The 13,870-nt window shown below is 49.4% G+C and overlaps 10 non-coding genes across 10 annotated transcripts; all 10 read left to right on the forward strand.

The window, feature by feature from the left end:
* The first annotated feature begins 422 nt into the window (after nucleotides 1-422).
* On the forward strand, nucleotides 423-496 carry Trnaa-agc (transfer RNA alanine (anticodon AGC)). The gene has a single exon. It is a non-coding gene; the product is annotated as a tRNA-Ala (tRNA).
* A 1,397-nt stretch (nucleotides 497-1,893) lies between these two features.
* Trnaa-agc (transfer RNA alanine (anticodon AGC)) lies at nucleotides 1,894-1,967 on the forward strand. The gene has a single exon. It is a non-coding gene; the product is annotated as a tRNA-Ala (tRNA).
* Nucleotides 1,968-3,356: 1,389 nt separating this feature from the next.
* Trnaa-agc (transfer RNA alanine (anticodon AGC)) lies at nucleotides 3,357-3,430 on the forward strand. The gene has a single exon. It is a non-coding gene; the product is annotated as a tRNA-Ala (tRNA).
* A 1,389-nt stretch (nucleotides 3,431-4,819) lies between these two features.
* On the forward strand, nucleotides 4,820-4,893 carry Trnaa-agc (transfer RNA alanine (anticodon AGC)). The gene has a single exon. It is a non-coding gene; the product is annotated as a tRNA-Ala (tRNA).
* A 1,386-nt stretch (nucleotides 4,894-6,279) lies between these two features.
* Nucleotides 6,280-6,353, forward strand: Trnaa-agc (transfer RNA alanine (anticodon AGC)). The gene has a single exon. It is a non-coding gene; the product is annotated as a tRNA-Ala (tRNA).
* Nucleotides 6,354-7,742: 1,389 nt separating this feature from the next.
* Trnaa-ugc (transfer RNA alanine (anticodon UGC)) lies at nucleotides 7,743-7,816 on the forward strand. Its single transcript has one exon. It is a non-coding gene; the product is annotated as a tRNA-Ala (tRNA).
* A 1,386-nt stretch (nucleotides 7,817-9,202) lies between these two features.
* Nucleotides 9,203-9,276, forward strand: Trnaa-agc (transfer RNA alanine (anticodon AGC)). Its single transcript has one exon. It is a non-coding gene; the product is annotated as a tRNA-Ala (tRNA).
* A 1,397-nt stretch (nucleotides 9,277-10,673) lies between these two features.
* Trnaa-agc (transfer RNA alanine (anticodon AGC)) lies at nucleotides 10,674-10,747 on the forward strand. The gene has a single exon. It is a non-coding gene; the product is annotated as a tRNA-Ala (tRNA).
* A 1,389-nt stretch (nucleotides 10,748-12,136) lies between these two features.
* On the forward strand, nucleotides 12,137-12,210 carry Trnaa-ugc (transfer RNA alanine (anticodon UGC)). Its single transcript has one exon. It is a non-coding gene; the product is annotated as a tRNA-Ala (tRNA).
* Nucleotides 12,211-13,607: 1,397 nt separating this feature from the next.
* Trnaa-agc (transfer RNA alanine (anticodon AGC)) lies at nucleotides 13,608-13,681 on the forward strand. The gene has a single exon. It is a non-coding gene; the product is annotated as a tRNA-Ala (tRNA).
* The last annotated feature ends 189 nt before the right edge of the window (nucleotides 13,682-13,870 follow it).

Here is a 13,870-nt window from a genome sequence, read left to right on the forward strand (position 1 = left end):
TTGTGGTCAGTGCATGGTAAGTGTTGGTCGCAGCGAACATAAACGCACGCAAGAAGTTGCAAAACCAGCGTCACAGACTGATATGATGTATACTGTCATAAGGAGAGCAAGATGTAAGTGTGGGGACCGGCTGTTATCGTGGTGTCATCGAGTGCAGATCTGTCTTAGGTATCACGGCTTAACGTCATTGAAGTCTAGAGGTGGACAACACGTTCGTCTTACTCAGAGCGGTGTCTGAACTCTATTTTCGACGTTATGCGTGCCACTTTCATTGTGGCCAACTACGATTCGATACAGAATGCACGAAACCTGAAAGACACCCTCACTGATACATAGAGAGTAGTGTTTGTCTGCGGAATAATGGGAGTGCAAGGGTCTGTGACGTTGATATGACTGTATGTAGCACTACTAGTTACCGGGGGGGTGGGCGTAGCTCAGATGGTAGAGCGCTCGCTTAGCGTGCGAGAGGTACTGGGATCGATACCCAGCGCCTCCAGAATTTTAAACACACCTACATGCGCACCTTGCGATGCAAGTGGAATAATTCCCAACCGGCAGAGGTGTGTAGGCAGATACAAGCGAACGATTAGCATATACAATTGCGCCGATTTCACGTAAATCCCACTGCACGTTCCCATTCTTTGCGTGCAGTCGGCTGCTACTGGTGTTGCTGGTTGTGACTGCTGATAACAGATGCCGTAGCAATCAATTCATGGAGTGAGTTGTATGTTTTGCGATAGTCTGTCTCTGACAAGGAAGCACAGGTGATATAGGTGCGAACACAGAAAGCTTGCAGCCCCTCGCTGCCTGCAGACACAGGGCAGCCACACTAGAAGAGCGGCCTAAGCCGTAGGCGAAATGTGCTCATTCGCTTTGGCGCGACGTCGAACTATAAATAAGGCTGTCACTAGCGTGAGCGTTGCGTGAGCGTCGTGTAAAGTCGGAAAAGTCATCTGCATGGGTGATTGCCAAGTTTGGGGAGCGTTTCGTAGTACGATCAGTGCAAAGGGGAAGCGGAAACTTGTTGTGTCCCAGTGTTTTGCAGTTGGACGACAAGAGTTTGACACAGTAGCAAAGAGCGAGGCACTGAGTTGGCATGAACAATGGAGAGCACAATGGGGCTTGAGATGTGCTTGTTACCTCAGGTGCTGTGTGATTGTGGACAAGGAGTGAAATGGACCAATTTGTGACCGCCCTTTCAATTTAAGACGTTCAAAACAGACGGAATTTGCATTCGTAATACCAGAGCATCGAAACTACTTGGAACTCTTGTGTATATGAACGTGTCCGCGCCTTTGTATTCTGGTACCTTCGCCGCTACAAACCAACCAACCATCGTGTCCGTGCACATCAGAGTCGCAAACAATGGAGAATAGCCAGGCTTGGTCGTGTGTGTAGCTGTAGCTCAGTTGGCAGATCGTTCGCTTAGCGTGTGAACGGTCTCGGTTTCAAGCCCCGGCTCCTCCATGTTTTGTGGTCAGTGCATGGTAAGTGTTGGTCGCAGCGAACATAAACGCACGCAAGAAGTTGCAAAACCAGCGTCACAGACTGATATGATGTATACTGTCATAAGGAGAGCAAGATGTAAGTGTGGGGACCGGCTGTTATCGTGGTGTCATCGAGTGCAGATCTGTCTTAGGTATCACGGCTCAACGTCATTGAAGTCTAGAGGTGGACAACACGTTCGTCTTACTCAGAGCGGTGTCTGAACTCTATTTTCGACGTTATGCGTGCCACTTTCATTGTGGCCAACTACGATTCGATACAGAATGAACGAAACCTGAAAGACACCCTCACTGATACATAGAGAGTAGTGTTTGTCTGCGGAATAATGGGAGTGCAAGGGTCTGTGACGTTGATATGACTGTATGTAGCACTACTAGTTACCGGGGGGGTGGGCGTAGCTCAGATGGTAGAGCGCTCGCTTAGCGTGCGAGAGGTACTGGGATCGATACCCAGCGCCTCCAGAATTTTTAACACACCTACATGCGCACCTTGCGATGCAAGTGGAATAATTCCCAACCGGCAGAGGTGTGTAGGCAGATACGATTAGCATCCACAATTGCGCCGATTTCACGTAAATCCCACTGCACGTTCCCATTCTTTGCGTGCAGTCGGCTGCTACTGGTGTTGCTGGTTGTGACTGCTGATAACAGATGCCGTAGCAATCAATTCATGGAGTGAGTTGTATGTTTTGCGATAGTCTGTCTCTGACAAGGAAGCACAGGTGATATAGGTGCGAACACAGAAAGCTTGCAGCCCCTCGCTGCCTGCAGACACAGGGCAGCCACACTAGAAGAGCGGCCTAAGCCGTAGGCGAAATGTGCTCATTCGCTTTGGCGCGACGTCGAACTATAAATAAGGCTGTCACTAGCGTGAGCGTTGCGTGAGCGTCGTGTAAAGTCGGAAAAGTCATCTGCATGGGTGATTGCCAAGTTTGGGGAGCGTTTCGTAGTACGATCAGTGCAAAGGGGAAGCGGAAACTTGTTGTGTCCCAGTGTTTTGCAGTTGGACGACAAGAGTTTGACACAGTAGCAAAGAGCGAGGCACTGAGTTGGCATGAACAATGGAGAGCACAATGGGGCTTGAGATGTGCTTGTTACCTCAGGTGCTGTGTGATTGTGGACAAGGAGTGAAATGGACCAATTTGTGACCGCCCTTTCAATTTAAGACGTTCAAAACAGACGGAATTTGCATTCGTAATACCAGAGCATCGAAACTACTTGGAACTCTTGTGTATATGAACGTGTCCGCGCCTTTGTATTCTGGTACCTTCGCCGCTACAAACCAACCAACCATCGTGTCCGTGCACATCAGAGTCGCAAACAATGGAGAATAGCCAGGCTTGGTCGTGTGTGTAGCTGTAGCTCAGTTGGCAGATCGTTCGCTTAGCGTGTGAACGGTCTCGGTTTCAAGCCCCGGCTCCTCCATGTTTTGTGGTCAGTGCATGGTAAGTGTTGGTCGCAGCGAACATAAACGCACGCAAGAAGTTGCAAAACCAGCGTCACAGACTGATATGATGTATACTGTCATAAGGAGAGCAAGATGTAAGTGTGGGGACCGGCTGTTATCGTGGTGTCATCGAGTGCAGATCTGTCTTAGGTATCACGGCTCAACGTCATTGAAGTCTAGAGGTGGACAACACGTTCGTCTTACTCAGAGCGGTGTCTGAACTCTATTTTCGACGTTATGCGTGCCACTTTCATTGTGGCCAACTACGATTCGATACAGAATGAACGAAACCTGAAAGACACCCTCACTGATACATAGAGAGTAGTGTTTGTCTGCGGAATAATGGGAGTGCAAGGGTCTGTGACGTTGATATGACTGTATGTAGCACTACTAGTTACCGGGGGGGTGGGCGTAGCTCAGATGGTAGAGCGCTCGCTTAGCGTGCGAGAGGTACTGGGATCGATACCCAGCGCCTCCAGAATTTTTAACACACCTACATGCGCACCTTGCGATGCAAGTGGAATAATTCCCAACCGGCAGAGGTGTGTAGGCAGATACGATTAGCATCCACAATTGCGCCGATTTCACGTAAATCCCACTGCACGTTCCCATTCTTTGCGTGCAGTCGGCTGCTACTGGTGTTGCTGGTTGTGACTGCTGATAACAGATGCCGTAGCAATCAATTCATGGAGTGAGTTGTATGTTTTGCGATAGTCTGTCTCTGACAAGGAAGCACAGGTGATATAGGTGCGAACACAGAAAGCTTGCAGCCCCTCGCTGCCTGCAGACACAGGGCAGCCACACTAGAAGAGCGGCCTAAGCCGTAGGCGAAATGTGCTCATTCGCTTTGGCGCGACGTCGAACTATAAATAAGGCTGTCACTAGCGTGAGCGTTGCGTGAGCGTCGTGTAAAGTCGGAAAAGTCATCTGCATGGGTGATTGCCAAGTTTGGGGAGCGTTTCGTAGTACGATCAGTGCAAAGGGGAAGCGGAAACTTGTTGTGTCCCAGTGTTTTGCAGTTGGACGACAAGAGTTTGACACAGTAGCAAAGAGCGAGGCACTGAGTTGGCATGAACAATGGAGAGCACAATGGGGCTTGAGATGTGCTTGTTACCTCAGGTGCTGTGTGATTGTGGACAAGGAGTGAAATGGACCAATTTGTGACCGCCCTTTCAATTTAAGACGTTCAAAACAGACGGAATTTGCATTCGTAATACCAGAGCATCGAAACTACTTGGAACTCTTCTGTATATGAACGTGTCCGCGCCTTTGTATTCTGGTACCTTCGCCGCTACAAACCAACCAACCATCGTGTCCGTGCACATCAGAGTCGCAAAGAATGGAGAATAGCCAGGCTTGGTCGTGTGTGTAGCTGTAGCTCAGTTGGCAGATCGTTCGCTTAGCGTGTGAACGGTCTGGGTTTCAAGCCCCGGCTCCTCCATGTTTTGTGGTCAGTGCATGGTAAGTGTTGGTCGCAGCGAACATAAACGCACGCAAGAAGTTGCAAAACCAGCGTCACAGACTGATATGATGTATACTGTCATAAGGAGAGCAAGATGTAAGTGTGGGGACCGGCTGTTATCGTGGTGTCATCGAGTGCAGATCTGTCTTAGGTATCACGGCTTAACGTCATTGAAGTCTAGAGGTGGACAACACGTTCGTCTTACTCAGAGCGGTGTCTGAACTCTATTTTCGACGTTATGCGTGCCACTTTCATTGTGGCCAACTACGATTCGATACAGAATGCACGAAACCTGAAAGACACCCTCACTGATACATAGAGAGTAGTGTTTGTCTGCGGAATAATGGGAGTGCAAGGGTCTGTGACGTTGATATGACTGTATGTAGCACTACTAGTTACCGGGGGGGTGGGCGTAGCTCAGATGGTAGAGCGCTCGCTTAGCGTGCGAGAGGTACTGGGATCGATACCCAGCGCCTCCAGAATTTTAAACACACCTACATGCGCACCTTGCGATGCAAGTGGAATAATTCCCAACCGGCAGAGGTGTGTAGGCAGATACAAGCGAACGATTAGCATATACAATTGCGCCGATTTCACGTAAATCCCACTGCACGTTCCCATTCTTTGCGTGCAGTCGGCTGCTACTGGTGTTGCTGGTTGTGACTGCTGATAACAGATGCCGTAGCAATCAATTCATGGAGTGAGTTGTATGTTTTGCGATAGTCTGTCTCTGACAAGGAAGCACAGGTGATATAGGTGCGAACACAGAAAGCTTGCAGCCCCTCGCTGCCTGCAGACACAGGGCAGCCACACTAGAAGAGCGGCCTAAGCCGTAGGCGAAATGTGCTCATTCGCTTTGGCGCGACGTCGAACTATAAATAAGGCTGTCACTAGCGTGAGCGTCGTGTAAAGTCGGAAAAGTCATCTGCATGGGTGATTGCCAAGTTTGGGGAGCGTTTCGTAGTACGATCAGTGCAAAGGGGAAGCGGAAACTTGTTGTGTCCCAGTGTTTTGCAGTTGGACGACAAGAGTTTGACACAGTAGCAAAGAGCGAGGCACTGAGTTGGCATGAACAATGGAGAGCACAATGGGGCTTGAGATGTGCTTGTTACCTCAGGTGCTGTGTGATTGTGGACAAGGAGTGAAATGGACCAATTTGTGACCGCCCTTTCAATTTAAGACGTTCAAAACAGACGGAATTTGCATTCGTAATACCAGAGCATCGAAACTACTTGGAACTCTTGTGTATATGAACGTGTCCGCGCCTTTGTATTCTGGTACCTTCGCCGCTACAAACCAACCAACCATCGTGTCCGTGCACATCAGAGTCGCAAAGAATGGAGAATAGCCAGGCTTGGTCGTGTGTGTAGCTGTAGCTCAGTTGGCAGATCGTTCGCTTAGCGTGTGAACGGTCTCGGTTTCAAGCCCCGGCTCCTCCATGTTTTGTGGTCAGTGCATGGTAAGTGTTGGTCGCAGCGAACATAAACGCACGCAAGAAGTTGCAAAACCAGCGTCACAGACTGATATGATGTATACTGTCATAAGGAGAGCAAGATGTAAGTGTGGGGACCGGCTGTTATCGTGGTGTCATCGAGTGCAGATCTGTCTTAGGTATCACGGCTCAACGTCATTGAAGTCTAGAGGTGGACAACACGTTCGTCTTACTCAGAGCGGTGTCTGAACTCTATTTTCGACGTTATGCGTGCCACTTTCATTGTGGCCAACTACGATTCGATACAGAATGAACGAAACCTGAAAGACACCCTCACTGATACATAGAGAGTAGTGTTTGTCTGCGGAATAATGGGAGTGCAAGGGTCTGTGACGTTGATATGACTGTATGTAGCACTACTAGTTACCGGGGGGGTGGGCGTAGCTCAGATGGTAGAGCGCTCGCTTAGCGTGCGAGAGGTACTGGGATCGATACCCAGCGCCTCCAGAATTTTTAACACACCTACATGCGCACCTTGCGATGCAAGTGGAATAATTCCCAACCGGCAGAGGTGTGTAGGCAGATACGATTAGCATCCACAATTGCGCCGATTTCACGTAAATCCCACTGCACGTTCCCATTCTTTGCGTGCAGTCGGCTGCTACTGGTGTTGCTGGTTGTGACTGCTGATAACAGATGCCGTAGCAATCAATTCATGGAGTGAGTTGTATGTTTTGCGATAGTCTGTCTCTGACAAGGAAGCACAGGTGATATAGGTGCGAACACAGAAAGCTTGCAGCCCCTCGCTGCCTGCAGACACAGGGCAGCCACACTAGAAGAGCGGCCTAAGCCGTAGGCGAAATGTGCTCATTCGCTTTGGCGCGACGTCGAACTATAAATAAGGCTGTCACTAGCGTGAGCGTTGCGTGAGCGTCGTGTAAAGTCGGAAAAGTCATCTGCATGGGTGATTGCCAAGTTTGGGGAGCGTTTCGTAGTACGATCAGTGCAAAGGGGAAGCGGAAACTTGTTGTGTCCCAGTGTTTTGCAGTTGGACGACAAGAGTTTGACACAGTAGCAAAGAGCGAGGCACTGAGTTGGCATGAACAATGGAGAGCACAATGGGGCTTGAGATGTGCTTGTTACCTCAGGTGCTGTGTGATTGTGGACAAGGAGTGAAATGGACCAATTTGTGACCGCCCTTTCAATTTAAGACGTTCAAAACAGACGGAATTTGCATTCGTAATACCAGAGCATCGAAACTACTTGGAACTCTTGTGTATATGAACGTGTCCGCGCCTTTGTATTCTGGTACCTTCGCCGCTACAAACCAACCAACTATCGTGTCCGTGCACATCAGAGTCGCAAACAATGGAGAATAGCCAGGCTTGGTCGTGTGTGTAGCTGTAGCTCAGTTGGCAGATCGTTCGCTTAGCGTGTGAACGGTCTGGGTTTCAAGCCCCGGCTCCTCCATGTTTTGTGGTCAGTGCATGGTAAGTGTTGGTCGCAGCGAACATAAACGCACGCAAGAAGTTGCAAAACCAGCGTCACAGACTGATATGATGTATACTGTCATAAGGAGAGCAAGATGTAAGTGTGGGGACCGGCTGTTATCGTGGTGTCATCGAGTGCAGATCTGTCTTAGGTATCACGGCTTAACGTCATTGAAGTCTAGAGGTGGACAACACGTTCATCTTACTCAGAGCGGTGTCTGAACTCTATTTTCGACGTTATGCGTGCCACTTTCATTGTGGCCAACTACGATTCGATACAGAATGCACGAAACCTGAAAGACACCCTCACTGATACATAGAGAGTAGTGTTTGTCTGCGGAATAATGGGAGTGCAAGGGTCTGTGACGTTGATATGACTGTATGTAGCACTACTAGTTACCGGGGGGGTGGGCGTAGCTCAGATGGTAGAGCGCTCGCTTTGCGTGCGAGAGGTACTGGGATCGATACCCAGCGCCTCCAGAATTTTATACACACCTACATGCGCACCTTGCGATGCAAGTGGAATAATTCCCAACCGGCAGAGGTGTGTAGGCAGATACAAGCGAACGATTAGCATATACAATTGCGCCGATTTCACGTAAATCCCACTGCACGTTCCCATTCTTTGCGTGCAGTCGGCTGCTACTGGTGTTGCTGGTTGTGACTGCTGATAACAGATGCCGTAGCAATCAATTCATGGAGTGAGTTGTATGTTTTGCGATAGTCTGTCTCTGACAAGGAAGCACAGGTGATATAGGTGCGAACACAGAAAGCTTGCAGCCCCTCGCTGCCTGCAGACACAGGGCAGCCACACTAGAAGAGCGGCCTAAGCCGTAGGCGAAATGTGCTCATTCGCTTTGGCGCGACGTCGAACTATAAATAAGGCTGTCACTAGCGTGAGCGTCGTGTAAAGTCGGAAAAGTCATCTGCATGGGTGATTGCCAAGTTTGGGGAGCGTTTCGTAGTACGATCAGTGCAAAGGGGAAGCGGAAACTTGTTGTGTCCCAGTGTTTTGCAGTTGGACGACAAGAGTTTGACACAGTAGCAAAGAGCGAGGCACTGAGTTGGCATGAACAATGGAGAGCACAATGGGGCTTGAGATGTGCTTGTTACCTCAGGTGCTGTGTGATTGTGGACAAGGAGTGAAATGGACCAATTTGTGACCGCCCTTTCAATTTAAGACGTTCAAAACAGACGGAATCTGCATTCGTAATACCAGAGCATCGAAACTACTTGGAACTCTTCTGTATATGAACGTGTCCGCGCCTTTGTATTCTGGTACCTTCGCCGCTACAAACCAACCAACCATCGTGTCCGTGCACATCAGAGTCGCAAAGAATGGAGAATAGCCAGGCTTGGTCGTGTGTGTAGCTGTAACTCAGTTGGCAGATCGTTCGCTTAGCGTGTGAACGGTCTCGGTTTCAAGCCCCGGCTCCTCCATGTTTTGTGGTCAGTGCATGGTAAGTGTTGGTCGCAGCGAACATAAACGCACGCAAGAAGTTGCAAAACCAGCGTCACAGACTGATATGATGTATACTGTCATAAGGAGAGCAAGATGTAAGTGTGGGGACCGGCTGTTATCGTGGTGTCATCGAGTGCAGATCTGTCTTAGGTATCACGGCTTAACGTCATTGAAGTCTAGAGGTGGACAACACGTTCGTCTTACTCAGAGCGGTGTCTGAACTCTATTTTCGACGTTATGCGTGCCACTTTCATTGTGGCCAACTACGATTCGATACAGAATGCACGAAACCTGAAAGACACCCTCACTGATACATAGAGAGTAGTGTTTGTCTGCGGAATAATGGGAGTGCAAGGGTCTGTGACGTTGATATGACTGTATGTAGCACTACTAGTTACCGGGGGGGTGGGCGTAGCTCAGATGGTAGAGCGCTCGCTTAGCGTGCGAGAGGTACTGGGATCGATACCCAGCGCCTCCAGAATTTTAAACAAACCTACATGCGCACCTTGCGATGCAAGTGGAATAATTCCCAACCGGCAGAGGTGTGTAGGCAGATACAAGCGAACGATTAGCATATACAATTGCGCCGATTTCACGTAAATCCCACTGCACGTTCCCATTCTTTGCGTGCAGTCGGCTGCTACTGGTGTTGCTGGTTGTGACTGCTGATAACAGATGCCGTAGCAATCAATTCATGGAGTGAGTTGTATGTTTTGCGATAGTCTGTCTCTGACAAGGAAGCACAGGTGATATAGGTGCGAACACAGAAAGCTTGCAGCCCCTCGCTGCCTGCAGACACAGGGCAGCCACACTAGAAGAGCGGCCTAAGCCGTAGGCGAAATGTGCTCATTCGCTTTGGCGCGACGTCGAACTATAAATAAGGCTGTCACTAGCGTGAGCGTTGCGTGAGCGTCGTGTAAAGTCGGAAAAGTCATCTGCATGGGTGATTGCCAAGTTTGGGGAGCGTTTCGTAGTACGATCAGTGCAAAGGGGAAGCGGAAACTTGTTGTGTCCCAGTGTTTTGCAGTTGGACGACAAGAGTTTGACACAGTAGCAAAGAGCGAGGCACTGAGTTGGCATGGACAATGGAGAGCACAATGGGGCTTGAGATGTGCTTGTTACCTCAGGTGCTGTGTGATTGTGGACAAGGAGTGAAATGGACCAATTTGTGACCGCCCTTTCAATTTAAGACGTTCAAAACAGACGGAATTTGCATTCGTAATACCAGAGCATCGAAACTACTTGGAACTCTTGTGTATATGAACGTGTCCGCGCCTTTGTATTCTGGTACCTTCGCCGCTACAAACCAACCAACCATCGTGTCCGTGCACATCAGAGTCGCAAACAATGGAGAATAGCCAGGCTTGGTCGTGTGTGTAGCTGTAGCTCAGTTGGCAGATCGTTCGCTTAGCGTGTGAACGGTCTCGGTTTCAAGCCCCGGCTCCTCCATGTTTTGTGGTCAGTGCATGGTAAGTGTTGGTCGCAGCGAACATAAACGCACGCAAGAAGTTGCAAAACCAGCGTCACAGACTGATATGATGTATACTGTCATAAGGAGAGCAAGATGTAAGTGTGGGGACCGGCTGTTATCGTGGTGTCATCGAGTGCAGATCTGTCTTAGGTATCACGGCTCAACGTCATTGAAGTCTAGAGGTGGACAACACGTTCGTCTTACTCAGAGCGGTGTCTGAACTCTATTTTCGACGTTATGCGTGCCACTTTCATTGTGGCCAACTACGATTCGATACAGAATGAACGAAACCTGAAAGACACCCTCACTGATACATAGAGAGTAGTGTTTGTCTGCGGAATAATGGGAGTGCAAGGGTCTGTGACGTTGATATGACTGTATGTAGCACTACTAGTTACCGGGGGGGTGGGCGTAGCTCAGATGGTAGAGCGCTCGCTTAGCGTGCGAGAGGTACTGGGATCGATACCCAGCGCCTCCAGAATTTTTAACACACCTACATGCGCACCTTGCGATGCAAGTGGAATAATTCCCAACCGGCAGAGGTGTGTAGGCAGATACGATTAGCATCCACAATTGCGCCGATTTCACGTAAATCCCACTGCACGTTCCCATTCTTTGCGTGCAGTCGGCTGCTACTGGTGTTGCTGGTTGTGACTGCTGATAACAGATGCCGTAGCAATCAATTCATGGAGTGAGTTGTATGTTTTGCGATAGTCTGTCTCTGACAAGGAAGCACAGGTGATATAGGTGCGAACACAGAAAGCTTGCAGCCCCTCGCTGCCTGCAGACACAGGGCAGCCACACTAGAAGAGCGGCCTAAGCCGTAGGCGAAATGTGCTCATTCGCTTTGGCGCGACGTCGAACTATAAATAAGGCTGTCACTAGCGTGAGCGTTGCGTGAGCGTCGTGTAAAGTCGGAAAAGTCATCTGCATGGGTGATTGCCAAGTTTGGGGAGCGTTTCGTAGTACGATCAGTGCAAAGGGGAAGCGGAAACTTGTTGTGTCCCAGTGTTTTGCAGTTGGACGACAAGAGTTTGACACAGTAGCAAAGAGCGAGGCACTGAGTTGGCATGAACAATGGAGAGCACAATGGGGCTTGAGATGTGCTTGTTACCTCAGGTGCTGTGTGATTGTGGACAAGGAGTGAAATGGACCAATTTGTGACCGCCCTTTCAATTTAAGACGTTCAAAACAGACGGAATTTGCATTCGTAATACCAGAGCATCGAAACTACTTGGAACTCTTGTGTATATGAACGTGTCCGCGCCTTTGTATTCTGGTACCTTCGCCGCTACAAACCAACCAACCATCGTGTCCGTGCACATCAGAGTCGCAAAGAATGGAGAATAGCCAGGCTTGGTCGTGTGTGTAGCTGTAGCTCAGTTGGCAGATCGTTCGCTTAGCGTGTGAACGGTCTGGGTTTCAAGCCCCGGCTCCTCCATGTTTTGTGGTCAGTGCATGGTAAGTGTTGGTCGCAGCGAACATAAACGCACGCAAGAAGTTGCAAAACCAGCGTCACAGACTGATATGATGTATACTGTCATAAGGAGAGCAAGATGTAAGTGTGGGGACCGGCTGTTATCGTGGTGTCATCGAGTGCAGATCTGTCTTAGGTATCACGGCTTAACGTCATTGAAGTCTAGAGGTGGACAACACGTTCATCTTACTCAGAGCGGTGTCTGAACTCTATTTTCGACGTTATGCGTGCCACTTTCATTGTGGCCAACTACGATTCGATACAGAATGCACGAAACCTGAAAGACACCCTCACTGATACATAGAGAGTAGTGTTTGTCTGCGGAATAATGGGAGTGCAAGGGTCTGTGACGTTGATATGACTGTATGTAGCACTACTAGTTACCGGGGGGGTGGGCGTAGCTCAGATGGTAGAGCGTTCGCTTTGCGTGCGAGAGGTACTGGGATCGATACCCAGCGCCTCCAGAATTTTATACACACCTACATGCGCACCTTGCGATGCAAGTGGAATAATTCCCAACCGGCAGAGGTGTGTAGGCAGATACAAGCGAACGATTAGCATATACAATTGCGCCGATTTCACGTAAATCCCACTGCACGTTCCCATCCTTTGCGTGCAGTCGGCTGCTACTGGTGTTGCTGGTTGTGACTGCTGATAACAGATGCCGTAGCAATCAATTCATGGAGTGAGTTGTATGTTTTGCGATAGTCTGTCTCTGACAAGGAAGCACAGGTGATATAGGTGCGAACACAGAAAGCTTGCAGCCCCTCGCTGCCTGCAGACACAGGGCAGCCACACTAGAAGAGCGGCCTAAGCCGTAGGCGAAATGTGCTCATTCGCTTTGGCGCGACGTCGAACTATAAATAAGGCTGTCACTAGCGTGAGCGTTGCGTGAGCGTCGTGTAAAGTCGGAAAAGTCATCTGCATGGGTGATTGCCAAGTTTGGGGAGCGTTTCGTAGTACGATCAGTGCAAAGGGGAAGCGGAAACTTGTTGTGTCCCAGTGTTTTGCAGTTGGACGACAAGAGTTTGACACAGTAGCAAAGAGCGAGGCACTGAGTTGGCATGAACAATGGAGAGCACAATGGGGCTTGAGATGTGCTTGTTACCTCAGGTGCTGTGTGATTGTGGACAAGGAGTGAAATGGACCAATTTGTGACCGCCCTTTCAATTTAAGACGTTCAAAACAGACGGAATTTGCATTCGTAATACCAGAGCATCGAAACTACTTGGAACTCTTCTGTATATGAACGTGTCCGCGCCTTTGTATTCTGGTACCTTCGCCGCTACAAACCAACCAACCATCGTGTCCGTGCACATCAGAGTCGCAAAGAATGGAGAATAGCCAGGCTTGGTCGTGTGTGTAGCTGTAGCTCAGTTGGCAGATCGTTCGCTTAGCGTGTGAACGGTCTGGGTTTCAAGCCCCGGCTCCTCCATGTTTTGTGGTCAGTGCATGGTAAGTGTTGGTCGCAGCGAACATAAACGCACGCAAGAAGTTGCAAAACCAGCGTCACAGACTGATATGATGTATACTGTCATAAGGAGAGCAAGATGTAAGTGTGGGGACCGGCTGTTATCGTGGTGTCATCGAGTGCAGATCTGTCTTAGGTATCACGGCTTAACGTCATTGAAGTCTAGAGGTGGACAACACGTTCGTCTTACTCAGAGCGGTGTCTGAACTCTATTTTCGACGTTATGCGTGCCACTTTCATTGTGGCCAACTACGATTCGATACAGAATGCACGAAACCTGAAAGACACCCTCACTGATACATAGAGAGTAGTGTTTGTCTGCGGAATAATGGGAGTGCAAGGGTCTGTGACGTTGATATGACTGTATGTAGCACTACTAGTTACCGGGGGGGTGGGCGTAGCTCAGATGGTAGAGCGCTCGCTTAGCGTGCGAGAGGTACTGGGATCGATACCCAGCGCCTCCAGAATTTTAAACACACCTACATGCGCACCTTGCGATGCAAGTGGAATAATTCCCAACCGGCAGAGGTGTGTAGGCAGATACAAGCGAACGATTAGCATATACAATTGCGCCGATTTCACGTAAATCCCACTGCACGTTCCCATTCTTTGCGTGCAGTCGGCTGCTACTGGTGTTGCTGGTTGTGACTGCT

Source organism: Schistocerca gregaria, chromosome 3 (genome assembly GCF_023897955.1).
Source record: "Schistocerca gregaria isolate iqSchGreg1 chromosome 3, iqSchGreg1.2, whole genome shotgun sequence".
Classification (NCBI taxonomy): Eukaryota; Metazoa; Arthropoda; class Insecta; order Orthoptera; family Acrididae; genus Schistocerca; species Schistocerca gregaria.